The sequence below is a fragment of the Jaculus jaculus genome, chromosome 1 (assembly GCF_020740685.1).
Source record: "Jaculus jaculus isolate mJacJac1 chromosome 1, mJacJac1.mat.Y.cur, whole genome shotgun sequence".
NCBI classification, from domain to species: Eukaryota; Metazoa; Chordata; class Mammalia; order Rodentia; family Dipodidae; genus Jaculus; species Jaculus jaculus.
The window spans coordinates 7529887-7556976 of NC_059102.1; the positions used below are offsets into that span (position 1 = coordinate 7529887).

The following is a 27090-nucleotide window of genomic DNA, read 5'->3' on the forward strand; positions in this document are numbered from 1 at the left end:
GCAGGAAGAGCAGAACCTTGGGTGGGTGGGTAAGCAGGTGGGAGATGTCAAGAACAGCCACGATAAACAAAATGCTAGGAGTGATGCATCAATCAGCTTAAAGAGCCCTGACAGAGGACCAAGACATCACCCCTTGAGAAGTGGTCAGGGACACAAAGATGTGTGCCATAGTGGGCTTATCCACAATTCCTAGAGAGGGTGGGTAACTGGGCTGCACACAACCCAGTCTGGAGACGATCTATGGGGAGCTACCATGTGGAGCCCAGTGAAGTGTTGGCAATGCCCCATGCCATCCATCTTCTATACCAGAGTCAACAGGATGAGCTTCCAGGTCTGCATGTGCCCCAGTGCTTTTCCCACATCCATCCTTGCCTGCTCCACGCAACAAGTGTCCTCTCAAAGCCTGGCATCATTTCTGCACTAACAGCATCAGGACCACTTGGAGAACTTGCTAGAAAGCAAATGCCTGCCTCACCACTCTCTTTATAGACCCAGATACCACTCCAGTAGGACCCGGAGGATCCATATTTTTGAATATATTGCCATGGGTGGCTATTTAAATGAAGATTAATTTACACAGAGTTAAAGCTGCAGTTCCTTTGTCATTTCTAGTCCTAGGCCAAGTGCTCAGTGGCCAATGAGGAACGCTTCCATCATCACAGGAAGTTGTGTTGGGTGCAACTGGGACTGGCAAGGAAATATCTATTGAACAGGTCCTTGGAGTCGGAGGCTTCTGTAGTAGCTGACATTGCCATATGTGGGAATCCTCGCCTGCTGGATGTGAGCACCTCTTCAGCATGCACCCCCTTTGTGCCTCAGAGAATCAGAAGCCCCGTAGAGGCGACCTTTGCACTTGAATGGAAGGGTGAAGATGCAGGACAAAGTCTTCTAAGAAGGAGAGGGCCATGGAATTGATCAAATTCAGCAGTCTTTTTTGTAGGTTTCTTTTTCTTTAATAACAACATGTTTCGTATGGATACATCATGTGTTGGTACCTCTTTTCCCTCGTCCCTGCCCCCATTCCAGTGGGGATGCTCCTCAGTGTGGTTGCAGGTATTCCCCATGGTGTTGTGGAGGAAATTCAGCAGTCTTAAATAGATCAAAGTCTTTCAGATTTAGGTAACAATCACCCAGTCTTAACATTTAAGATCATTTTAAGTGGGCTAAATTTTGTTCCCCGAATATAAGCTGAATTCCTTTGAGCGTCTCCTCTTCTTTCATTCTTTGAAGTCATGCAGACATTGGAAAAGGTCAGAACACCATTTTTAGAGTATTTTGTTCCCCAATATGACTTACTATGTAAGTGCCTAAATGGCTTAAGATCAACCTTTTCCAAATAGCGTCCCTCTCCTGAGAGTGTGGCATCCTTAAGTGAGTTCCATAAAGTGAAAAGAAGCTGTAAAGGGTATCTTCCATGCCCGGGCTGCCCTCACTGGCACCCTCTCACCTGGTGGACCCACTTGAAGGTTTTCTGATGAAAACTCTGTAGCAGTCCTCTGTCTGCATGGAACAGGGGCCAGTCATGGTGGCATCACCCTTTGCTGCGTGCTCTCTGCAAACTGGGGGAAATCAGGGCTATTTATGGGTGTCACCACACTGCCCTGCCCTGAGACATGGCTGGGGTGGTATGTGCAGGCGCCGTGTGGGCTGGTTTGCTTGTCATGTTTCTGTGTGTGTGCTCATCCCAGTGCTTGGGGACGAGCTGTAGGTTCCAGGTTGCTGGGAGAGAGAAGGAGTGGATTCAGAGTGTGTACCTGGCTGGACTTGTGTTCCCTTTACGTTCCCTTCCCCCACCCTTCCCTCCTCGGAGGTGGGGCTCTCATCCTCCTCCCTCATCTGAGGCCCTTCTGTCTCTGGCTTCCCAGCGTCCCTGGTCCCGGGCCGCGGCCTGGACTCCTGCCTTCCTCACTCCAGCTTTCCTCCTCCTCACTCCCCTCCTGATCGGAGCTCAGTGTAGTGACCTGCTGCTCTTCTTACCTGTTGGAGAGCTTCTGAGCTTCACTCAAGCAGGCATTAGGAATGTGAAAAAGGTGCCGGGCGAGGTGGCGCACGCCTTTAATCCCAGCACTCAGGAGGCAGAGGTAGGAGGATCGCCACCCTGAGACTACATAGTGAATTCCAGGTCAGCCTGAGCTAGAGCGAGACTCTACCTCAAAAAAAAATAAATAAATAAAAGAATGTGAAATAAAAGAGAGATGGTTTAGTGGTTAAAGCACTTTCCTCCAAAGCCAAAGAACCCAGGTTCTATTCTCCATACCCACATAAGCCAGATGCACAAGATGGCACATGCATCTGGAGATCGTTTGCAGTGGCTAGAGCCCCTGGTGCATCCATTCTCTCTCTCCCTCTGTCTGATTCTGCCTCTCTCAAATAAATAAATGACAATAAAACATTTTTAAAAAGAATGTGAACGACATGTTTCCTATAGGATGTGAGTTGGGGTGGGCCAGGAGCTTCCTGTTGGTTGGCCTGGAGGGCAATTAGACGAAGGGGTTACAAAATTCAATCCCACAAGCAACCATGGACACTGTGGTCAGCATTCTCCCCCACACGTCCCATGACTTCATCTAAAGATTCTTTTATATAGAGCAGTAAAACAGCAGTGGGATCTGCCACGCTCCAGCCTGCAGGCACCTTCCCCTCGTGCTGCTGAGACCACCTTGCTGGCCTCCGTCCTTTCTGCTGGTTGGCGGCAGAGCCACCCACGTGGGCAGATCCAGCCTCTGCATTTTGGCTGTCGGGCTGTGGTAATGCCGCCTCCTTTCCTTTCCTTGCACACTTCAGGAGTTCTGCGCCTTCTGGAAACTGACTGCTGGCTGGTGACCATGCGGTGTGCATCCTAAACCTCTACTTGAGGCCTTACCTGCAGGCACAGCAGCTTCCCAGGATCAGGGCCCAGGTCCGTTCCCGCGAGTCTCAGGAAACCCGGACCATGTGCCTGCCTCATTCTGCCATCACTTCTTCACTCAGTAGGTGCAGAGCTTCCCTTGCCAATCAGTGGTCACAGCAAAACATCAGCCGGGCATGGTGGTGCACACCCTTAATCCCAGCACTTGGGAGGCTGATGTAGGAGGGTCACCGTGAGTTCAGGGCCACCCTGAGACTACAGAGTGAATTCCAGGTCAACCTGAGTGAGAGTGAGACCCTACCTTGGGAAAAACAAAAAAAAAAGAGATAGCACAAGGTCATTCTCAAATGATCACCTCTAGTCATCACTCTGCTGGTGCCAGTGGGTCATTGCTACTTCTGCTAATTCAGGCCCTTGTGTGTGAAGCCTCTCACGTGTCCTCAGCAAGCTCCCATGGGGATCAGGTTCTGGGGGGGACATGGAGGGGCACAACTGCCTGCCCTGAGTGGGGATACAGAGTCCTGGATCTGAATCTGCAAAGGCTCTACCGAGCTGCAGTTTCTCAATGTGTGTGTGTGTGTGTGTGTGTGTGTTCGTGTGTGCCACAACTCACATGTGGAGGTCAGAGGACAAGTTCAAGGGTCACTCTTCTCTTTCCACCTTGCTTGAGGCAGGGTCTCTCATGGCTCACTGCTCTATTCACCAGGCTAGCTGGCCCATGAGCTTCTAGGTGATTCTCCTGGGCCTACCCTCTTCTCCCTGGAGTTGCACTGGGATCACAGAGGCTGGTGCTGCAGCCTGCAGCTTTACGTGGCTCCAAAGTCAGGGACTCACGCGTGCGCAGCAAGCGCTCTCTCTCACCGAGCCACCTGCCTCGGTCTTCAGCTTGTCTTGTTAAAGGCAGGTGGCCCTTGGGAACCTGCAGGGATGCACCTGCCCAGGGCAACAAGATGCTGTGTCCAGTACTGCTGTGAAGAGACCAGAGGCCCGAAGAAGAGGCCAGATACAGCCCGGCCTTGAGGGTGGGGGTGGTCTGCATCCATCCTGAGCGCAGAGCAAAGAGCCCGTTCCATGCAGACAGGAAGATGCGGCCGCAGCCCCTCCCTCGCCAGGCCCCATGGAGACTCAGAGGGAGCAGGGATTGAAGCTTTTTTAATATTTTGTTTATTTATTTATTTGAGAAAGAAAGAAGCAAATAGAGAGAAAGAGAGAATGGGTCTAGCGGGGCCTGTAGCCACTACAAACCACCTCCAAGTGCATGCGCCCCCTTGTGTATCTGGTTTGGCGTGCAAACACCTTAACCTCTAAGCCATTTCCCCAGCCCATGGCAAGTGTTTTATCTGCTGAACAATCTACTCAGTCTCAGAAGACATGGTTTTTATGTGCAGTTTTAACAAAATGCAAATGCATTTGTTAGTATTTTTAGCAAAGTCCTAATGGTGTTGGGTATTCATATCATCAGACTATATAAAATCTTAGGGATATATATATATATATATATATATATATATATATATATATATATATATATATATATATACATACACACACACACACACACACATATATATATATAATTTATATATATATATATATAAATTTTGCTATAGGTACTATCCATTTTACTTAGAAGTACAATTAGATTTTCTTTAAATTTTGGATCAACTTCATTATCCTACCAAATAAGGTAATGAATATGACTTGGTTATATCATTCCTTGTGTTTTATAAATAGTTCTTTATCCCAAAGCCTTGTGTTTTTACATTGGACAATAAATTACATGTATGAAATGTATCTCTTTATATTTAAACCATTACTGATTTAAGAGGGCTGGTTCCCCCGGCCCTGAGGGCTACAGTCCTAGAAACATTTAGCACTGGAATCTCTCCTCACCTTACCAGGAGGACTGTGTGGCCAGCTCACATAGGCAGAACCACACTGAGGAGCCAGTGTGAGGAACCACAGAGGACAGATTGTGTTTAAGAATGGAGAGCATGAGCTGATTCCTCGGTGAGGCCAGCTTCCTATTCTATCTTGTGAAGCAGAAAACCCAAGCTGCAAGCCCTGGTCCCTGGAGACCTGACATGTCCTTGGAACCAGACCTGTCCATTTCCCTGGGAGATTGAGGTCGGCACCAAGGGAAGAATGTACTCCAGGGACACTCCTGGTCAATGGTTCTACAAGTAGAATCCTCGGTCAGTGGAGTGGAGGCAGGGTGGGAAATGCCCCAGGAGTGACAAGGTCCCTCTACCTGAGGAGTGGGTGGCACTGGATTAAAGCTGAGGGGTCTTCATGACACCCTCAGTGATAAAAGCCATGAGCTTTTGGGAGGAGGTTGAAGTGAACAACATGGTGATGGAACTTGGGCACTGGGTGTCTCCAGGGCCCTGGTCACATTCCATGTCTTAAGGCAGGTGTCAAGGGTGTGAGTGTTCAGTTCAGGCCTTGCTTTGCTCATTCCCTCACGTGTATACTACAGCTCCCAAGAACAAACCACCAGTCACAGATCCTAACACAAACTTGTTGCAGAGGTCAATTCTTTTCCCTTTCAGCGCACCCGTCTTGTTCTCCCTACTGACCTTCTTGGATGAGAACCCAGATGGGCGTGCAGATGATACTGCCATTGGAATGAGTTTGAGGAAACTGGCCACTTTGGGTTGCCAAAGAGAAGAGTTGGCTGAGTCTTTTTGATGAGTTAACATCTTTTCTTCTGTAAGCATTGGCATAGGATATTTATATGTGGAAAGAGTGAAACCAAACCCAAGTACTCCGCACAGAGGGGGAATTCCTAAAGCATATTTGTAATTAGACTTCAGTACTTACATGAACACACAGAAATGCACTCACATTCTAGATGAATATCATACTAGTATATAATATTACATAATTGTGCTTATAAAGCAATGGTTCCTTCTCTTAGACTGAGCCTGGAACCATTGGATTATGTCTAGGAAGAGGTATTCCTGTAACATGCGCATGTCTGTGTACATTGAATACAAATCTAGGGAGGGGCTTGGGGATGATGAGCAAAGAGCCTTGGCCATCTTCTGAGCATAAAATGAAGAGCATATCATGTGGACATGCCCTGGTGTTCGGAGGAGATGGTACGTCGCCTTCTTTCTTCTTACTGTCCCCATCTCACTTTGTCCAGAAGTCACTGACACCTGGCTAAGAATCCCTGCCGATAAAAGCCTGGTGCCATTTCCTTGGCCAAGATTCTCCAAGACCTTGGTAGGATTCTTTTTTTGTTCTAACTTTGGCATATAAATACTTTTATCTTTGTCTCTGTTCTTACCGCTCTAAAGTGCCCCTCTGCCATTGATGGATGAAAGTGACTATAATAGTCTATGTGCAATGTAATTCTTACACAGTTGCTATGACTCGGTCATATTTTCCCATTTTTCTTTTATCAGTATAGATTGGGATTTATTTAAAGAGCCGATGAAATGGTTTGTATGTGCATGGTTTTTTAAAAACAGCACAGAAGTGCAGGGCCACTTATGCACACCTGAGAAAGTGCGTAGAGGTAATAGATTCTCATGAGCTTTGAAAGGTTTGCTTTGTTCTAAGTTTCATTTGGGTCAGAGTTACTTTTCTGACATCAGAGAAGCCCTTGCCTTCTCTAAGCAGTGATGAAGCCATCTCAGTATAAATGGGACTTTTGATCCTGGAACTGAAACATATGGTCTCTCCGGGTTGCTTGTGGAATTGTTTGGTGAGGTGGCTGGCGTTGTGAGGGTGGAAATGAGGCTGAGGGTTCCAGATTACAACCCCAGAGCTGCTGCTTCCTAGGGCACTGCCATGAAGAGGCTCCTGCTCCCGAGACCTGGACTCTGTCTTCCTGCTTATCCCTTCATTCATGAGAGAAGCCCTCATTTGCACCATGGGATGGTTCTCTGCTTGCACACTATTCAGCTGCAGAGCTTAGGAAAGGTCCCTAGACTAGAGGAAGCCCGGTTGGTCTACTTTCACCTGCACTGCAGTATTTTCTGGAATGTCCCAACTGGTAAGCAAGGTGAGGACCACTGTGGAGGACTAAGCTGCTGTTGAGCACTGATGAAGGGGAGAATGGACTGTCCCCGGCTGGGTGGTAAGTGCCCTTTACCAGGTGCCCGCCTCCTGCCTGTGCTCCTTCTCATTCTGGACATGTCTCAGCTCATACTCACTGGTCAGGCTCTAGGTAGAGGTGGTGAAGGGAATACCATCATTCCCAGGCTCTGTGACCCTGGTATCTGCCACGTTGGTGCAACGTCCCTTAAAGCCAGCTCTGGTCCAGCCGCTGATACTGAGTTGTCCTGGAGGTAGCCTCATGTGACCTGGTGCTTGCTGGGAATTCAGAGAAAAGTACAATGAACACCCAGATGTAGAGGGGCCCTCAATTCTTTTTGAAATTTTTTTTTTACTTATTTGTTTATTTATTTATTTGATATAGAAAAAGAGGCAGAAAGAGGGAGAGAATGGGTAAACCAGGGCCTTTATCCACTGTAAACAAACTCCAGACATGTGTACCCCCTTGTGCATCTGGCTTACATGGGTCCTGAAGAATTGAACCGGGATCCTTTGGTTTTGCACACAAATGCCTTAACTGCTAAGCCATCTCTCCAGCCTTCTCAATTCATGGGAGATGGATGTGGGATGTTTGTGAGCACAAAGTCAGGGGCACAAACTGCGTTGCTCATGCTGGAACTTAAAAGTAAGTAGCCCCAGGAACCTTTGCTCTTTGCTTTTTGAAATTTAATGCCGTTACCATGGGTGTCTGTCAATGTGGAAAGAGCCTCCGTGGTCCTTTGCAGGCCCCCCTGGCATGAGGAAGCTGTGTGTTGAGGATGACAAGGTAGGTGTAGGTCGGAGGAGCTCAAACTGGAAGTCAACATGAGTGTGCTCAGGACACAATCAGAGGTTGTCACAAGCCTACCACGACAGTTCACATCTCCAGGCAAGCTGGAGCCTGCCTCTGTCCAGTGATTGAGTTCTCCTGGCAGAGGCTGCCGGCTGCTGAGTCGCACCGAGTGGCTTGTGGAATGAGGTTCTGTAAGACGAACTCCAGGCTGGCTTCAGCCCTCACTTTGGTGTGCAGAGCACGCCTCTGCTTGGTGCCACCAAGAGCTAGTGACCAGAGTAAGTGGCATGACTCTGCAGCCAGGGCAAAGGGAGGGGGCAGATGTAGTCAGAGAGGAGACAGTGTGTGTGGATACAGTTTTCTCCTGTTTGGCATATATTTGAGGCCTGCTGTGCCCGAGCAATTCATGAGCATGGGAAGAAAACCCCACAAAAGGAGGAGTGCTCCCCAGATATGGCAGCGTGACAAGTTGCTCAGAGGAAGCCTGGGAACAGGACTGTGGAGCAGCTGGTGACCTTCATCTCTAGAATAGTGAGGCTCCCATGGACACTCTATGGGAATCTCAGGGGAGGAGGGACTGAATTATTGTAGGAATAATTAGGGCCTCTAGCAAGGAGAGCCTGATACTGGGTCTACATAGGGGTATTTCAAGGGATGTGAGGTGAGGGAGAGAAAGAGGGCCAGAGGTGCGAGAAGCATCCCAAGGAAAAGGCTCAAGTTCTTAACTGGAGAAGTGTAGGTTGTCTGAGGTGCAGTCACACTGATGGACAGCTCACGTGGTTGGTGGTGGAACACAGTATGAGAAGTGTTTCTGACCTGTTGGTTGTCTGAGGTGTAGTCACACTGATGGACAGCTCACGTGGTTGGTGGTGGAACAGAGTATGAGAAGTGTCTCTGACCTGTAGGTTGTCTGAGGTGCGGTCACACTGATGGACAGCTCACGTGGTTGGTGGTGGAGCACAGTGTGAGGAGTGTCTCTGACCTGTAGGTTGTCTGAGGTGCGGTCACACTGATGGACAGCTCACGTGGTTGGTGGTGGAACACAGTGTGAGGAGTGTCTCTGACCTGTAGGTTGTCTGAGGTGCGGTCACACTGATGGACAGCTCACGTGGTTGGTGGTGGAACACAGTATGAGAAGTGTTTCTGACCTGTAGGTTGTCTGAGGTGCAGTCACACTGATGGACAGCTCACGTGGTTGGTGGTGGAACACAGTATGAGAAGTGTTTCTGACCTGTAGGTTGTCTGAGGTGCAGTCACACTGATGGACAGCTCACGTGGTTGGTGGTGGAACACAGTATGAGAAGTGTTTCTGACCTGTAGGTTGTCTGAGGTGCGGTCACACTGATGGACAGCTCACGTGGTTGGTGGTGGAACACAGTATGAGAAGTGTTTCTGACCTGTAGGTTGTCTGAGGTGCGGTCACACTGATGGACAGCTCACGTGGTTGGTGGTGGAACACAGTGTGAGGAGTGTCTCTGACCTGTAGGTTGTCTGAGGTGCGGTCACACTGATGGACAGCTCACATGGTTGGTGGTGGAGCACAGTGTGAGGAGTGTCTCTGACCTGTAGGTTGTCTGAGGTGCAGTCACACTGATGGACAGCTCACGTGGTTGGTGGTGGAACACAGTGTGAGGAGTGTCTCTGACCTGTAGGTTGTCTGAGGTGCGGTCACACTGATGGACAGCTCACGTGGTTGGTGGTGGAACACAGTGTGAGGAGTGTCTCTGACCTGTAGGTTGTCTGAGGTGCGGTCACACTGATGGACAGCTCACGTGGTTGGTGGTGGAACACAGTATGAGAAGTGTTTCTGACCTGTAGGTTGTCTGAGGTGCAGTCACACTGATGGACAGCTCACGTGGTTGGTGGTGTAGCACAGTGTGAGGAGTGTCTCTGACCTGTAGGTTGTCTGAGGTGCGGTCACACTGATGGACAGCTCACGTGGTTGGTGGTGGAGCACAGTGTGAGGAGTGTCTCTGACCTGTAGGTTGTCTGAGGTGCGGTCACACTGATGGACAGCTCACGTGGTTGGTGGTGGAACACAGTGTGAGGAGTGTCTCTGACCTGTAGGTTGTCTGAGGTGCGGTCACACTGATGGACAGCTCACGTGGTTGGTGGTGGAGCACAGTATGAGGAGTGTTTCTGACCTGTAGATTGTCTGAGGTGCGGTCACACTGATGGACAGCTCACGTGGTTGGTGGTGGAACACAGTGTGAGGAGTGTCTCTGACCTGTAGGTTGTCTGAGGTGCGGTCACACTGATGGACAGCTCACGTGGTTGGTGGTGGAGCACAGTATGAGAAGTGTTTCTGACCTGTAGGCTGTCTGAGGTGCAGTCACACTGATGGACAGCTCACGTGGTTGGTGGTGGAACACAGTATGAGAAGTGTTTCTGACCTGTAGGTTGTCTGAGGTGCGGTCACACTGATGGACAGCTCACGTGGTTGGTGGTGGAACACAGTGTGAGGAGTGTCTCTGACCTGTAGGTTGTCTGAGGTGCGGTCACACTGATGGACAGCTCACATGGTTGGTGGTGGAACACAGTATGAGAAGTGTTTCTGACCTGTAGGTTGTCTGAGGTGCGGTCACACTGATGGACAGCTCACGTGGTTGGTGGTGGAACACAGTGTGAGGAGTGTCTCTGACCTGTAAGTTGTCTGAGGTGCGGTCACACTGATGGACAGCTCACGTGGTTGGTGGTGGAGCACAGTATGAGAAGTGTTTCTGACCTGTAGGCTGTCTGAGGTGCAGTCACACTGATGGACAGCTCACGTGGTTGGTGGTGGAACACAGTATGAGAAGTGTCTCTGACCTGTAGGTTGTCTGAGGTGCGGTCACACTGATGGACAGCTCACGTGGTTGGTGGTGGAACACAGTATGAGAAGTGTTTCTGACCTGTAGATTGTCTGAGGTGCAGTCACACTGATGGACAGCTCACGTGATTGGTGGTGGAACACAGTGTGAGGAGTGTCTCTGACCTGTAGATTGTCTGAGGTGCGGTCACACTGATGGACAGCTCACGTGGTTGGTGGTGGAGCACAGTGTGTGGAGTGTCTCTGACCTGTAGGTTGTCTGAGGTGCGGTCACACTGATGGACAGCTCACGTGGTTGGTGGTGGAGCACAGTGTGAGGAGTGTCTCTGACCTGTAGGTTGTCTGAGGTGCGGTCACACTGATGGACAGCTCACGTGGTTGGTGGTGGAACACAGTGTGAGGAGTGTCTCTGACCTGTAGGTTGTCTGAGGTGCAGTCACACTGATGGACAGCTCACGTGGTTGGTGGTGGAACACAGTATGAGAAGTGTTTCTGACCTGTAGATTGTCTGAGGTGCAGTCACACTGATGGACAGCTCACATGGTTGGTGGTGGAGCACAGTGTGAGGAGTACCTCTGACCTGCTCTCATGCATTAGCTCTGTAAGATGCGTGCTGCTGCTGCCCCTGCTGTGCAGAGGAAGACCCCGAGGCACCAGTCTGTCAAGGGACCCAAGGCCAGCACATACAGCTTGATGGCTGATAGTGCTGGATCCAGACCCCGGGCAGGATGCCTGCAGAGATGGGCTATTGACCCCTTCTGCCTGTGGAAGCCTCTGGAAAGAAGGCAGGAGCTGGGAGGGGGCAGGCAAATTTCTAGAGGAGAGAAGGGAAGAAGACTCAGGACCTCCCTCACTCATAAGTGAGACTTTTCTCAGGAGCCAGTGGAATGCGTGGGCCAGTTAGAAAACATGTTCTATCACCATTTACCTCAGGCCCCTGCTCCCCTTTGTGGCATACTGGCTTCCAGAGCCCTCCCACATCAGGAATGTGGTGGCATGTGAGGATACCTCACCAGACTCACCCCCAAGGATGTTTTCAGGCCAACTGAATCCAAGAGCTAGCGGAGGACCCAGAGCTTTCTCTTGGGGTGGGCGTTCACTCTCCCATACAAGAAGCAGATGTCTTGTCCTAATCTTTAAACAGGCTCACTCATGGACAGGGCCATTAGCTGGATTTCTTGACATGAAGAGATGGCTGGTTAGTGGTCGCTCCTGCGTGGCTGAGTTCACTCCGTCCTGCAGCTTCCCCCCTGGAGAACCAGGAAATGATAAGCTAGTATAAATCAAGCTGAAAGGAGCGAGTCCCCATCGTGAGTCATGAGGACAGAAGACGCGTTGGCGAGCAGATGAAAAGCCTCTGATGAAGACCAGTTGTAACAGCACAGGCCAGCACGCAGGAGCTGAGAGTGGTGACTCAGAGCACAATGTATGCATTGCCCCCACTTCTCTTCTCTGTCTTACAAAAATGTTTTCTTGCAATAATGTCAAGAGTGGCAAAACATTTCCTGTGCTGGGCTCTGCGGGAGAGGAATGGGTTGGGGTGGGTTGGAAGCTGCTTCGATTCAGGCAGCGCTGAAGGTGGCATGTGTAGGACTTCTGAAAGAGCGTCAGGATGAGCCACGGTTCTCAACAGGGACATCCTGCCATGTGAAAGCAGTCGTGACTCGCTTCACTTCTGAGCCCTGCCAGCTCACTCTAGCATGGATGGCCTCGTCCCCCAGAGATGTCCCAAAGAAGGGAAAGAGAATCTCAGGGCCACCTCCATGGTTCCCACAAATAGCAGGAGGTGGATGTCCAGGGCTGAGGCACCACATTAGCTCACAGGCACCTGCCTATGTCCTTGCTCTGTCACTTTTGGCTAACTTTAGGTATCAACTTGACTGGACTAAGGGATGGCTATAGAGCTGAAAGAGTGTTACATCTGGGTGTCTCCATGGGGATGTTCAAACCTTCCGAAGGTGTGGATGAACATAACCCAGTCAGCTGAAGTTGAACCGTACACAAAGGCAAAGTGAGTTTATTTCCCTTCGCAATACTTGGACTTCAGACTCAAGGACAAACATCAGTGTTCCCAGGTTCTCACCCCTCCAGCTTTGAACTGAGCTACACAAATAGCTTGTCTGGATCCCCATGTGTAGGAGGCAAATAGTGGTGTTTCTCAGCCTCCATGATGACACAAGCTAAGTCTCATAATAAAATTCCTCTCATTTGTCCATCTACCCATTCATCCACCCATCCATCCATCCACCCACCCGTCTGTCCATCCACCCACCCATCCATCCATCCATCCATCCATTCGTCTGTCTGTCCATCCATCCACATTTTCTATTGATTTTGAAGAACACTGACCAATGCAGTGTCCTTGACCAAGTTCCTACGTACCTGGTTCCTCACGTAAAGAGAGAATAACACAGGAAGTCCCGACTTGGGGATAGGTTTCTTTTGCAGAAATAGACTCTGCTGACGTCATCAGCATGGGCTTATAAGATGGATATAGAATAGCTGGCCACAGAAGACCAGAGGACAGGCAGGCCGCTTGGGCATCTTTGAAGAATAATCAGTGGACAGACTTGTCGGGTCTGAGAAGGATCACTCAGGGTCATCTTGTCAGGGTTCAACTCCACAGAGAGCATGTCTTAGACACATTTGGTCATGTCCCAGTGTCCATACTGGAGATTAAGACACCTTGTCTTTGAGCACAGGCAGCACCTGTCGCCAGCAGCAGGAAGAAAGAATATTATAGGGACTGACTAGTGCTGTGCATGTCAACTTCTGAGCATATGGCAAGGGCTGAATATTCTTAAAAGTGTGTTTTGACAATTATAAAATAATCATGGAAAATGCTAATAAAAATTTTTTTAGGGCTGGAGGGATGGCTTAGCGGTTAACCGCTTGCCTGTGAAGCCTAAGGACCCTGGTTCGAGGCTCGGTTCCCCAGGTCCCACATTAGCCAGACGCACAAGGGGGTGCACACGTCTGGAGTTCCTTTGCAGAGGCTGGAAGCCCTAGCGCACCCATTCTCTCTCTCTCCCTCTACCTGTCTTTCTCTCTCTGTCTGTCGCTCTCAAATAAATAAATAAATAAATAAATTAAAAAAAAATTTTTTTAAATGGCATGGTTGGTAGCAGGTCAATAATACAAACTCTTCTTTGTAAAAAGCTAATAATGTACACAAAGAAGTGATTTCATGAAAATGGGAACCCCAGATAAGGTCATGGACTGGACTGGACTGTGTCTGAGCACTCTGGCTATACTGTGATATCAGAGATAGGGAAAATCTTTCTAGTCAGGAAAACTGGACAAAATAACACAGGAATTTGCTATGAGGTATTTCTTAACAATTGCATATGAATCTGCAACATGTTCAATGAAAGTTCCAGTTAGTAACAAAAGCTAACTTCATCCCAGTAGGGTTTTTGCCCTATTGGAGTTCACTGTTATAATTTCTTTCTTTCTTTTTTATTATTAGCTGTGGGCCTATTTTGTATGTAAACATCACATGTTGGTACCATCCTTTCCTTTCTCCCTGACCCTTTTCTGAAGTGGCCGTCCTCATTGGGGAATGCAGGTCAACCCCATGGGGATTATGGCATTTTCCTGATTTTTTTTGCATGGCATAAAGTTAAAACAATAAGACTGCTGCCCCCATAATGCATGACTCAATGCTTTAATTTTATGCCACACACAAAAAAATCAGGAAAATGTTATGTATAAAAGTCATGTTGGATGAAAATGCTTTTTAAACATGTTTGAGAAAAAAATTAAGATACAATAAAAGAACAGGCCCAGATAAGAACATTTCCTTTACAAAGACATTTATTATTGGACGTTTGATAAGCTCTAATGCACACATGCACACCCACACCTTCCTGGCTTCTCAGTAAACATGTGAATAAACTGTCCGTCTGCTTTATCCCAAGTGGTTTATTCTAGGAAGAGCTGCTTGTTCTCACCCTTATCTCTTAAGTGGTGGCTTCCTTAAGTGAAGGTGGGCCCCAGTGAGCTACAGCTCCCAAGAGACTTCTTCGGGCCCCTGGAGTCGGCCTGTCCAGCCCTTGTTTATACATCCTGGGATTATGCTGTGGGAAGACAGAACATCAAAGTCTTTGAAGAACCCTGGTCCCGCAGGCCTGGAGCCTGCTCAGCCCACCAGTCAGGCTTTTCCTCGTTCACTCCCCACTTTCTGTTCCTTCTACCCAGTGTGTGTGGGTGTCTGGGCAGTGTGAATGCTAACACGTCATGCTTTCCTGGGCAGACAAGACTGGCCGTGTGAGAGAGGACAAGGAGGTGTGCCCCACAGCAACCAGCGTGGGCTGTAGGGCTCGGTATCTATGCACTGGCAAAGAGCTGGGGGAACGCAGAGGAATGTAGGCTCATGTGACCGTGAGCTCTAGCATGCACTGAGAGCAAAGGCCACACGCCAGTAGCGGCTGTCTAAGACCCTCTGCGGGCATGGCAGTCCTCCCTCTGTCCGCACGGACTCTCCATCTCCCCATTACCACTGCCAGCTCCCACTTCCCATCATTCTGTTTGTACGCTGGAGCAATAGGAGGAGAGTGTTTGCATTTGACCCTTTTGGCTGGTGTGTATGGCTAGATTTCAGGAGGAGGAGTTAATTACAGAGTGAAAACAAATACAAACTAATGTTTTCTAAGCCAACTGGAGCCAGAGGGTAGGAACATCCTAGCCTGGGGAGACAAAGTAGGAGAAACCCAGGCTGTGTGGCCTCAGGTAGATTACTTGATTCTCTGGGTCTCAGCTCCTTCCATGCCACCACCAGAAATCAGTAAACACCTGTCGCGGGAGCATTTGGAACTATGCTATGGTATTAAAGGGTGATAGTGAAGGCAGGGACCTTGCTTCAAGAACACTCAACTCCTTTACAGGTGCCTGAGCCTGTCAGAGGGCAGAGACATCTGCTGACTGGCGGACACGTGAACAGAGGCAACGGTAGGGAAACCAAGGGAAGGGGCGAGCCATCGCAGGGCTGCTTAAAGGGCTGAGCTGCCTGGAGAGGGGCAAGGCCTCATTGGGGAGACCCTCAGAAGGAAACCCCATGACTATATGGCACACGAGTATCTTGGTGGAGACTCATAACACCGAGGGAAAACAGAAAAGACCATGTATCTATGTCAGGTCCTCTGTAAATTCTGGCATGGTGGCGGGTGGGGGTTGTTTTAGAAGTTTTGCTCTTTTCCAGCCTCATTTATTAAGGCCTGCTTCTATACAAGTCCCTGTCACATAGGCCTAACCCAGTCCATGGCAAGCTGGTTCTATTGCTATGGGCCTGGCTGGCGTGGGTACAGAATAGCGTGGTGGCAGGGTGTGGCAGGAGAAAGCTGCTCACCTCACAGTGGCCAGGAAGCAGAGACCAACAGGAAGGGCTGGGATGAAGCTCAGCTGGTAGCGTGCTTGCCTAGCGTGAGTTCAGTCAGAGTTCAATCGTTTGTGCAAATGGGGTGTGGTGGCACATGCCTGTAAACCGGGCACTCCATAGGTAGAAACAGGAAGACCAGGAATTTGAAGTCAGCCTTGGTGAGTTGGAGGCCAGCGTGAGCTACATAAGACCGTCTCAAAAAACACAACCAAAACAACCAGGAACAAACAAACAAGCAGAGAGGAGCCCGGGAAAGGCAAACCCTTCAAAGACATTCCCAGCAGCCAGCTTCCTCCAGGGAGGTCCCCTTACACGTCTCCTACTCCCCAACTGTGCCATCGTCCAGGCACTGACTCCATCCGTGACAATCCACCAATGCTCAAGTCATGTCTAAAGCTCCCATCAGATGGAAATCTGGCTTTTAACACATGAGTGCATATGTGCATATGTGTGTTTGTGTGTATGTGTATGTGTATATATATATACACACATATATATATATGTAACAAATCTGTCTTTTAATTTATATTTTGTATGTAACATATGAGGCCATCTTATATCTAAATTATCGCAATGGCCCTCATAGTATGTATTTAACAAATCAGCCTTTTAATTTACATTTTATATGTAGCATATGGGGCCATTTTACATCTAAATTATCACTATGACCCTCAGTTCTTCCAGGAAGCCTGTGATGTGTAAAAGCTCTGGCTCCCTTCCTCATGTTGCAAGTGAGGACACGGAAACCTGACCGGTGAAACACGCTGCCCAGGTACCCGAACCCGTGGCCACGGGGTCGGCCCTGGAAGCCGTACCCGACACTCCGTCGGGAGGCCAGTCCTCCACCAGGGCCACTGTCCTCCCTGCCTGCGGACGCCCTTCCCGTCCTCCTACTTGGACTTGAAGAGACAGAGGCAGAGTTCAGAGAGCTCACTGCTGAGTCAGGGCTCACTCCTGTCTGTGTTTTCTCTCTGGGTATTTTAGTGGCCAGACAGACAGGGAGGCAGAGCTAAGGCCGATTTGTGCTCGGAGTGTTATCTGTTTTGTGGCTACCATGCTGATTTGCGAGGTATTTTTAGAGTCACATGTTCATTACTCACGGTTGACGTTTTTACTAGTACCGAAAACTAGATAATGGCAAGGAATTCCTGGTTGGTGACTTATCCTCTAGGTTGGTGCCAAGCCTTATCTTAAGTGACTCGCTTTGTTCTCTGGCCGTGGAGTTCCTCATGAGTTGAGGCCAAAAGCACACGAGTTTCTCAGCACTGCACTGGGCATTGGGAATACCCAACGCCAGAGATGGCAGATTCCTAAATATCTAGCGGCACTTGTGGAGTGATGAGCTTTTCAAATGCTTGCTACCATTGGGAGACGTGAAATTTGCTCTGTGGCTCTGGTGATGTGAATTTTTTTTCATCTTTTGGTTTGTTGATATTTCATTTGAGTGGAATCAAAGAGGTTTTGTCTAGGAAAAGAGGAGAGAAGAGTAGCTATTAAACACTAGCATTTTACACAGAGATGTCCCAGCCAGCTCCGAAGCAACATTGTTTGAGCAAAGCATATACTTCCTAGCCTGCTGACTTGCTGTGTGGCCAAGGTTGGTTTGAATTAGATGCTTTAAGGCTGACATAGAAGAAACATTCTTAGGAAACACTTCCAGATCTTTTAGAAAGATATAATTGGAGTTATTTTCCAACAAGAAGTGATTTTCATGCAATTTTGAGACCATTTTCATTTAAATGTCAAGTGACAGTTCTTTCCTGTGGAAAAAGGAAACATGTGAATATCTATCTTCTCAGTGCCTTCATTTCAACAGAGGTTCCCCCAGGGCTGCCCGAGCCATCTTCTTGAGACTTTGAAATCTCAGGCACTTGGCCACAGGCTCAAAACAAGTAGGGAAGGAAGCGGGCACCTGTGACTGTGCATCCGTGGGGGGTATCTCTGTAGGTGTCATCAGATCCAGGGTCAGAGGCAGGTCTCTTTTCTTCCTGCCCCTCTCCTCCACATCACCAGGGTTTGTGGCCATTGCCTTACTGGTTGTTATTGTCTTTCACTATTTACTTCTTCCTCTCCACTGCTAAGCACACCCTGTCATCTCCATTTTTAAAACAAATGGGGGAGCTGGAGATATGGCTTAGTGGTTAACATGCATGCCTGCAAAGCCTAAGGACCCAGGTTCGATTCTCCAGGTCCCATGTAAGCCAGATGCACATGGTGGCACTTGCGTCTGGAGTTTGCAGTGGCTGGAGGCCCGACACTCTCATTCTCACTCTCTCTCTCTCCCCCTGCCTCTGTCTATAATAAATAAATAAATAAAACTAAAATCTTAAAAAAAACAAATGGGGGCCAGGGAGATGGTTCAGTCAGTGAATTGGCACCTACTCACTGTAATGTGCAACCTCAGATGGCCTCATAGTTTCCTGTTCTGCATAAATGCCCTCACTCTCTCACAGTTCAAGCAAGGTTCCCCTTCTTTCAACCATGCGACTTCATCCTACCGCATGCATTTCAGAGATGAGGTCTGCGTGTGTTGATGGAGTATGGACTCTTTGAAATCTGACATACCAGGTCCCCAACATGAGGTGTCAGTAAAGGCTGATTGTATCAAATTTTAAGTAATGCCTTTTCAGCAGAATTAGCTAGTGTCTACTGATCAGCTTGAACATGCAGACTTTCCACTGTACTTACCATGATTCACCAACAGCCAGTGAGTCAGAGGTTTGCCCAAGACTCTCAGACCTGTTCCTGTATTTGGTCTCTGCTGTCTTTTCACTCTGCCTCTCGAGAGCCTGCCTTTCCTCCCTCACCATCTGTCCCTCATCCTTTCCTCCACGTAAGCTATGACACCATCGCAGGGTCAAGGCCTCGGGAATGTTCCCCAGCTGTCTTTTACTGGTTGCCTTATCTCCCAGCATGTCGTTTGGACCAAATGAAGACAGAGGCTGTGCTGTGCATTTCCCTTAACTGCTGGCGTGCATGGAGCTGCGCATCAAAGACTTGATGAGTTGTTTAGATATCTTATACTTCATTCCCAAGTACTCCCAACACTCAGACCCACAGTTTTATGGCTGAACCCTTGTGTTCTAATCGCACAGATGCCAAAACATGAGTAGGCAGTCTGGAAATGACTAGAATTTGAGCCACAGGAACCTTCTGCCGCAGCCTGATCCAGTCGGTACGGTGCCCTCCCTCAGATTGTAATAGCACTGTGAATCTTTGGGAAACTTCCCGATCTAGGACTGCAGGAGCCTGCAGATGTCAGGTCCTAAAGTTGAGTATTCAGTTTCCCAGCATCAGGGTCTACATTTCCCAGGACAATCAGAAGCTCTTCTGCCTCTGAGAGGCAGGCTATAGGCTAGTCTTGGGACAGAAGCGCCTGCCAGCTGGATGTATCTCCAAAATGCATATATAGTTGCATATAAGTGTCTAAAAGCTAGGGTGTACTTCTTCATGAGTATTCTTGAATTCAGAAAGGCTACATTAATAAGAGCACCTCAGATCCCCACCAATAAGTAACTCAGGAAAGGTATCTTCATCTCAAAAGTGAAAAAGCTGGGCTGGAGAGATGGCTTAGCAGTTAAGCGCTTGCTTGTGAAGCCTAAGGACCCCGGTTCGAGGCTTGATTCCCCAGGACCCACATTAGCCAGATGCACAAGGGGGCACATGCTTCTGGAGTTCATTTGCAGTGGCTGGAAGCCCTGGTGCACTCACTCTCTCTCTCTCTCCCCACCTCTTTCTCTCTCTGTTGTTCTCAAATAAATAAATAAAAACAAAAAAAGTGAAAAGGCTGTCTGATCAGAGCTGGGGAGCTGGCTCATGTGGTGAAAGCCCTTGCCCAAAGCGTGAAGGTGTGAGTTGGAAGCCTCAGAACTAACAGGCATGCTGGGCATGGTGAGGACGGGTGGATTTCTGGGGCTATGCTAGGGCACGGGGAGCTCCAGCTTCCCCAAGAGAGGTGAGACGTGGTCTCGGTCAGGCAGGTGGAAAGCAATGGAGGAAGGCACCTGATGGCACGCCCATGCTCACACACGCAAGTGCTGCACACACATATGAACATGCATATGTGCATGTATGCAACATGCACACATACAAAAAGAATCATCCCATAGAATTTTTAAGCTCTGAGTGACTTCCTCAACACTTCCCACAGGAAGTTGCTCCCCACTGGGTCTGTACCAAAGATAACATCAGTCCTTGCTTTGCAGGGTGACAAGAGACATACATAAGATGTTGAGTGAGCAGAGTTACTATGAAACCAGAATCGATAAGTGCCCAGTGTGGTTACAATCATGCGCTCCAACTTGCTGTGGGGAACTCTTATTGATTTTACTTTATGCTGCTGAAGCAACCAAGAATTATGTACAAGACTTTTGGCAAGGATTTGTTGGCTAGGTGATATTGGACTCTCAAGGTGTGATGCAGGATGTCCCTGTAGCAGGAGCAGCCTCGGCACTGCCCACTCAGCAGCAGATGCCCAGTGACACCATGTTGTTGGCCTGCGACATCTGCTGCAGCCACAGATGCACTGACTGTGCAGACGACGTACATGTATCCGGAGGGGAAAGGAGAAGGAATGAGATCCTGAAGAGCCCTCAGAGGTGTGTGGTGGGGGACCACCCCTTAGGCTGCCCAGCATCTCTCTGCACAACCTGTCTTGGGTCCCATTATAGTTGCCTTCATGTTGCTGGCACAAAACAGCTGACCAAAAGCAACTTATGAGAGGAGAGCATGTGCTTAGTTTTGTTTAGCTTCATGATGATAGGGAAAGCAAGGGGGAGCTGGCTGTGACACCCTGAGCCCACTCCCAACAACGCTCCTTTCAGTGAGACTCCATCTCCTAACTACCACCAGCTAAGGACCAAGTATACAAAATGCATGCATTTATGGGGAACATCTGACGCAAACCTCCATAGGTCCCATGCTGGTCAGGACAGCTTTTATGTGGAGAAGGGAGGAGTATGCCATGAGGTCATGAAAGTTCACCACGATTCGTGATGGAAAACCAAGCATTCTCAAGGAGCCAGTGAGCGTGCACTCTTCCTCACCGTGTCTGAGCCCAAAGTTGGAGAAGATTGGCGTCCGCCTCCTCCTAACCCAGTGGTGACATCTTGACACCTAAGGAGCCTGGGACCCCAGCCATGCCTTTGTTTGTTATTTGTGTAGAAACTCCATATGTGTTCCAACTCAAATAAAGCCAAATGGCTCTTCATTAAACAGGTTCGCACAGCTTGTGGAAGAGGCTTTGCTGAGACCACCGTGGACAGACACGGAGCCTCGCCTTGCAGACTGCTGTGTTTGCAGGATCTCGGCGAGGGAAAACAAGCCTCCAGCCCCACGCCCCAGGCCAGGCCAGCACTGCTGACATTGTGCTTCATTTCCCGTCATTTTGCCTTGATTTTGGAAGCCTTTGGGGAATTTCAATGGAAAATGAGCAAGACCATTTAGTGTTTACTGCTGACCCAGAAAGACAACTTCATTCCCTCCTTGTAGAAAAGTCTTGGGAGTCAAAGCTTGATTTTACAAAATAGGTAGGTGGGGGGAGGGGTCTTTAAAATGTCAAGGGCATTTTAAAGTTGTTTTGACAACTCAACAAAGTCGGAGGAGAAAAGAGGCTTAAAACGAAAGTGTCAGGAGCTGCGGCCAATTGAAAACGAATCACAAATGAAGATAAATCACCCCTGAGTAGGCCATGTGGAACAATGGGAAAATATTATCAGAATTGTGAAAATTTGATTTGCATGCAACTTTCCAGAAACACAGCTCTACAAGCGTAAATTGAAACAATCAGATTGACTCATGTAATGGAAGAAAATCAGTGCAAGATTCCAAACATGTATGTCAGGAGATGAGGACTGGTAAAAAAAAATAAAAATAAAAAGCAAACAAACTGTTTCACCTCATAAACTTTCTTTGTTATGGAGGATTCAAGAGGGAATCTATTTTCATTTTTACCCTGGTGTTAGAACCTTCCTCTTCAGGTTGAATCCTTTGATCCAGAAGAAAGATGGTTCAGGGAGGCCAGGAGACACCCCTATACCACAGAGTGCAGATGGAAACAAAAATCGAAGCTAAGCCTAGAGCAGATTGTGACACTTTCTTCAGTCAGGTGAAATAGTGCGTGATCCAGAACTCTTGCTCTGGACATATCTGCAGTGGAAAAAAAAAAAATCGGGATATCAAAGAGCCATCTGTGCCCCATGCCACCTCAGCATCACGATGGCTGCTAACTTGCATAGCATGGTATCTTAGTAAGTATACTTGAATTTGTTTAAATTAGGTCTTAACTATTGTCTTCATAAAAAAGAAAACTACGTGAATTGATGTCTATGTTAATTAATCATTTCACAATGTATGCAAGCATCACAAAGCCCTTGTTACTTAGCATAAATGCAATTGTTATTTGTGAAGCATTCTTCAGTGAACCTTGGTGGCAGAGGTTGGGGGGATTTGGGGACGAGAACATGGACCTCTTTAGCGTGCTACGCAGATGTGGGCGTTCCCCATGTCACTCCAGGGGCTATAGAAACTTCTGCCACACCCAGAGATTTCCTTATGTTGGTGTCTCTCCTGACAGGATTCTTGGATGTCATGCCTGTCATTCTCTTAGGAGCTGACCTTCTGCTGAGCATCCCTGTGTCTGTGGTACGCAGAGTTTACGCAGTGACATCGAGTGGGTCTTACAGGGCTGTGCATGGCTTGGTGGTACACCTTCCCATCACTGACGAAGGGATCTCCTTTTTGAGCTGGATCGGGACAAAGATTTAGGCCGAGCCTGCATGGGCAAGCTGCAGGAGGGTATGTGGAGCCCTACCAAGTGTCACATGAACAGCAGGCTGGAGCAAGGCTGGCAAGGGGGTGTGAGCTGACTTGGGCCAGAGCGGAGGCATGCGTTCTGGAGAAGCACCAGCTGAGATGGGCACAGAAGGATGGAGAACAGAAGTGGGGCACGTCGGCTATGGCAGTGGACACTTAGCAATGAGTGCAAAGTCCTGGCTTGGAAGCCATGCTCTCCAGAGCCTGCCTGCAACCTACTGTGCGCATCCATCTGCCGTCACAGGACACCGTGCGGGCCTGTCTTTAGAAGAAGGCTCATTCTGCTAAAGAATTTGATTCCCATCAGAACGTGATTATAGACTGGGCATCTCTAATCCAAGATTGAAAATCTATAATGTTCTGCCATTTAAAACTTCTCAAACACTGACAAGGATATGCAAAATGTTTCACATGTTGGAGCATTCCAAAGATCAGGAGCACCCCCGAATCTTAAAGACGAGATCTTCTCAAACACTTCTGGTCTCAAGCAGGGCAATTCTAGATGAGCTGACTGAGTCTCTTCACCTGACACATATCAGGAGCCAAACATTGGGATCTGTGATCAGAAAGTGACACACGTGGATGATGAAATTTCTTGGATTCATTGTGACCAATTCTGTCTATCATTTAAGATATGTTTTTCTGGTTTTCTTGGGTTTTTTTTTTGCCATGAAAAAAATAAGGGCCTTGATAAACATTTCATGCTTTGATTCTGGATGTCTCATCTTCACAGCTGTTTGTTTTAGAGAGGTGATACTTGTCCCCAAGAGCAACAGCTTTGGGTCCCAGTTGCCCTAGATCGTCCCAGTTTTCCAAGAAGCTGACAGCTCAAATTTCAAGACGAGGTCTCACCACACAGTGCGGGGCCAATTGCCTGTGCTGATCACATTTCCAGCACTTACCAATCTGTGCGGCAAGATGTTTCTTCACACTCCTTTTGTTGTGTGTGGAGTGTGTGTTCATGTAGGGGGGAAACATGTGCATGCTTGTCCATGTGTATAGTATGATATATTTGTGTGTGTGTGTTCCCATGTGTGGTGGCATGTATTTATGCATGTTCACATATGTATATGTTCACGTGGGGGTACACAAGTGGGTGTGCAGATGCATAAGCAGCTTGCAATAGAGGTCCTCCTCAGTCGGTCTCTACCTTACATTTTGACACAGGGCCTCTCATTGAATCTAGAAGTGACCAATTTTGGCTAAACTAGCTAGGGGGATCTAAAGTCAGGTCCCTGGGCTGGAGAGATGGCTTAGCGGTTAAGCTCTTGCCTGTGAAGCCTAAGGACCTCGGTTCGAGGCTCGATTCCCCAGGACCCACGTTAGCCAGATGCACAAGGGGTCACACGCACCTGGAGTTCGTTTGCAGTGGCTGGAGGCCCTGATGTGCCCACTCTCCTCTCTCTCTCTCTCTCTCTCTCTCTCTCTCTCTCTCTCTCTCTCTGTCTCTCTCTCTCTCCCCTCTTTCTCTCTCTGTTGCTCTGAAATAAATAAATAAATAAAAATAAACCAAATAAAAATTAAAGTTAGGTCCTCATCCTTGTGTGGCAAGTGCCTTACCCCCTGAGCCATCTCCTCAGCCCCTTCACAGTCTTTGTTTCTCTGTGCTAGGCCTTCATTCTGTGCTCCTCTGGTTAGCAGCATAGCCCAGTGGAAGTGATGAGATCTTTTCCTGTGTAATTATATTTCTGCAGTTGTTATGACTGACCTAGAGCTAAGATCACTGCTGACTTATGTGTACATGCATTCAGCTAATCTTCAACACTGTTGTTATTGCTGGAAGACATTCTTTCCTACTTCCTCACACACAAAATCACTGCTGACACAGTTTTCACTTCTTAATTTTGATTTGCTATGGCTCCCAAGGTGCCCACTTAGTCAAAATGATCAAACTCATAGAACCTGAACTTCGCTACTTTATCCCCAGAAACTTTCTTTTATCTCTTTGTGTATAAATAATATATTTGTTGGCGTAGCCTAAGAGAAAACCCTCCTTATGTAAAAAATGGTAAGGAGGGAGAAAGGAATAATGTATAGGGCAGGATAAGTGCCAGTAATGTCTCAGGTCTGACCTCAGAGCAACTAAGATTTTGAGGGAGAAAAACAGTTCTGTTTCCTGTGCTCTTAAGCACTCAGATGACTATGGATTCATTTTATGAGCTATTTTCTGGAAGAAGTAATGTCGTAGATATTTAACCATAAGACTGTGCAATTTCCTGTGCCAAGGCTGTTACCTTCCATGGCTGTAGGTCTGGGCCAAGGGATTTTCATTACAGTTCCCCTCAATGATGAAGATGTAACTGGGCTGCTACATGCGGAGGGCTGGTTGTCACTGTCAGAGGGAAAGTTTCTGTTTGTGAGCACTGTTATTATCTAGCCTCTGCCTGGAGCCAAATACTGTTTGAGGTGCTACGACCAAGTAATGATCACAGCCCAGGATAGAGGAGAAAACCAAGTAGAAAGGAAAAGTGGACCAAAATACCCTGAGGAATCATTGATGAAGAATATTTTTAAAACCCAGGCCCAGAAAGCCAAGCGCCACATGTTCTCCCTCATATGTGGATCCTAGCTACAGATGATTGGGCTTCTGGGTGAGAAGGAAAATACTTAGTAGCAGAGGCCAGTAAGTTAAAAAGGAGATATAAAGGGAAGAGAAAGGAAGGGAGGAGGGTACTTAATAGGTTGGTATTTTATATATGTAAGTAGAATGATTGAGATGGGGAGGTAATATGATGGAGAATGGAATTTCAAAGGGGAAAGTGTGGGGGGAAGGGTAGTACCATGGGTTATTTTTTATGATCATGGAAAAGGTTAATAAAAATTGTGAAAAGATAAAAAATAAAATAAAATTTTAAAAAATGAATATTTTAAAAGCAAAACATGCCTGTAATAAATCTAGCTAAGACGTGTGATTTGCTTCAAAGTAACCAAGTGAGAGGAAGAAGAGGAGGGCTCCTGCAGAGGGAATGAGCTGGCTTGGTAGGGGCTTATCATGGGTGTTGGAGGATGAGGGGCCAAAAGGGCACAGGATCTCTACCTTCATGTATAATTGAAAATTTTCAAAATAATTTAAAACTTTAAAACTGCCAGGCTGGCAAACCAACTTCCATAGACTTCTAATAGCCAAAGTAGGAAATATAATGATAGGTATGTCTCTCTTATAATTCATAAAAGAAAGTATAGTGGATTTATTACTATTTTCATGTGTGTGTGCATGTGTGTGTTGGTATGTGTGTTAGTATGTTGGTGTGGGGTTGATGTGTGTGTGTTGGTGTATGTGTGTTGGTATGTTGGTGTGTATGTTAGTATGTTGGTGTGTGGGTTGGGGTATGTGTGTGTTGGTATATGTGTGTTGGTATGTTGGTGTGTGTATTAGTATGTTGGTGTGTGGGTTGGGGTGTGTGTATGTTGGTGTATGTGTGTTGGTATGTTGTTGTGTGTTAGTATGTTGGTGTGTGGGTTGGGGTATGTGTGTGTTAGTGTATGTGTGTTGGTATGTTGTTGTGTGTTAGTATGTTGGTGTGTGGGTTGGGGTGTGTGTGTTGGTATATGTGTGTGTGTTGGCATGATGGTGTGTGTATGTGTATTTGGCCAGAGGGCAACCTCAGGTATCATTCTTAGAAACACCACCCATCTTTTTTTAAGACAGTCTTTCACTGGTCTGGAACTCACTAATTAGGTTAGAATGTATGGCCAGTAAGTCCCAAGCTTCCTTTTATCTCCATTTCCCCAGCACTGGGATGACAGGTGAATGCCAACCATGCCTGGCATTTTTATGTTGGTACTGGGGATCAAACTTAGGTCCTTTTGCTTGAGAGGCAAGTCTCTACAAACTGAGCTATCTCCCTAATGAAGTACTGTCATGAGTGTGTTATTAGAGTGCTGCTACGTGTGCTAATAAAGGCAGAGGCGGTGGGGATGAGCATGGCCCAGCAAAGAGCTGTTTCATCTCTGGTGCGATTTAGAAAGACCAAGACGTGGGGCGACAGCGCTGAGACGGCAGGGTGACCACACACAGTGGGCGGCTCTGGTCGGGGAGCCCTATTTAGAGTCTTTGTAGGGAGCGTCTCTTTCCACTGGTCCTGGGCAGGACGGGCCCTGGGCCTCTGTTGGCCTCAGGCTCTTTCTGAGAGCTTCTGACCTACCCCTCTCCCCACATTCTCACACCCAGACTACAGATCTGCATTTCTACCTCTGATTTCTCTGGAGCTCCATGTTAGCCCAGTCATTTCCAGGAACCCGTTATGTAGAGCTCACAATAGTTCCCAGTCCTCAGACACCTGTCTCAGGCCCTGTTGTCTTTATTTTTCCAGAAGACCAAGCTGGATGTTTGCTGGAGAGTTTTGGCTCTGCCTCATACCAGACCTCCAGGCACCAGGCCTATTGATCCTTTCCTCTTCTCT

At 47.9% G+C, this 27090-nt stretch overlaps 1 protein-coding gene across 3 annotated transcripts in view; it reads left to right on the forward strand.

Annotated features, from left to right (window-relative positions):
- Positions 1-27090, forward strand: part of Adam12 (ADAM metallopeptidase domain 12) — a 304232-nt gene that overhangs the window by 62940 nt on the left and 214202 nt on the right. The window contains exon 2 of one of the 3 annotated variants that reach the window (XM_045142324.1): positions 21092-21402. The exons of the other annotated variants lie outside the window; for them this stretch is intronic. The gene's annotated coding sequence lies outside the window, so the exon portion shown is untranslated. The remainder of the gene's footprint in view (positions 1-21091; positions 21403-27090) is intronic. 3 annotated transcript variants of the gene reach the window in all.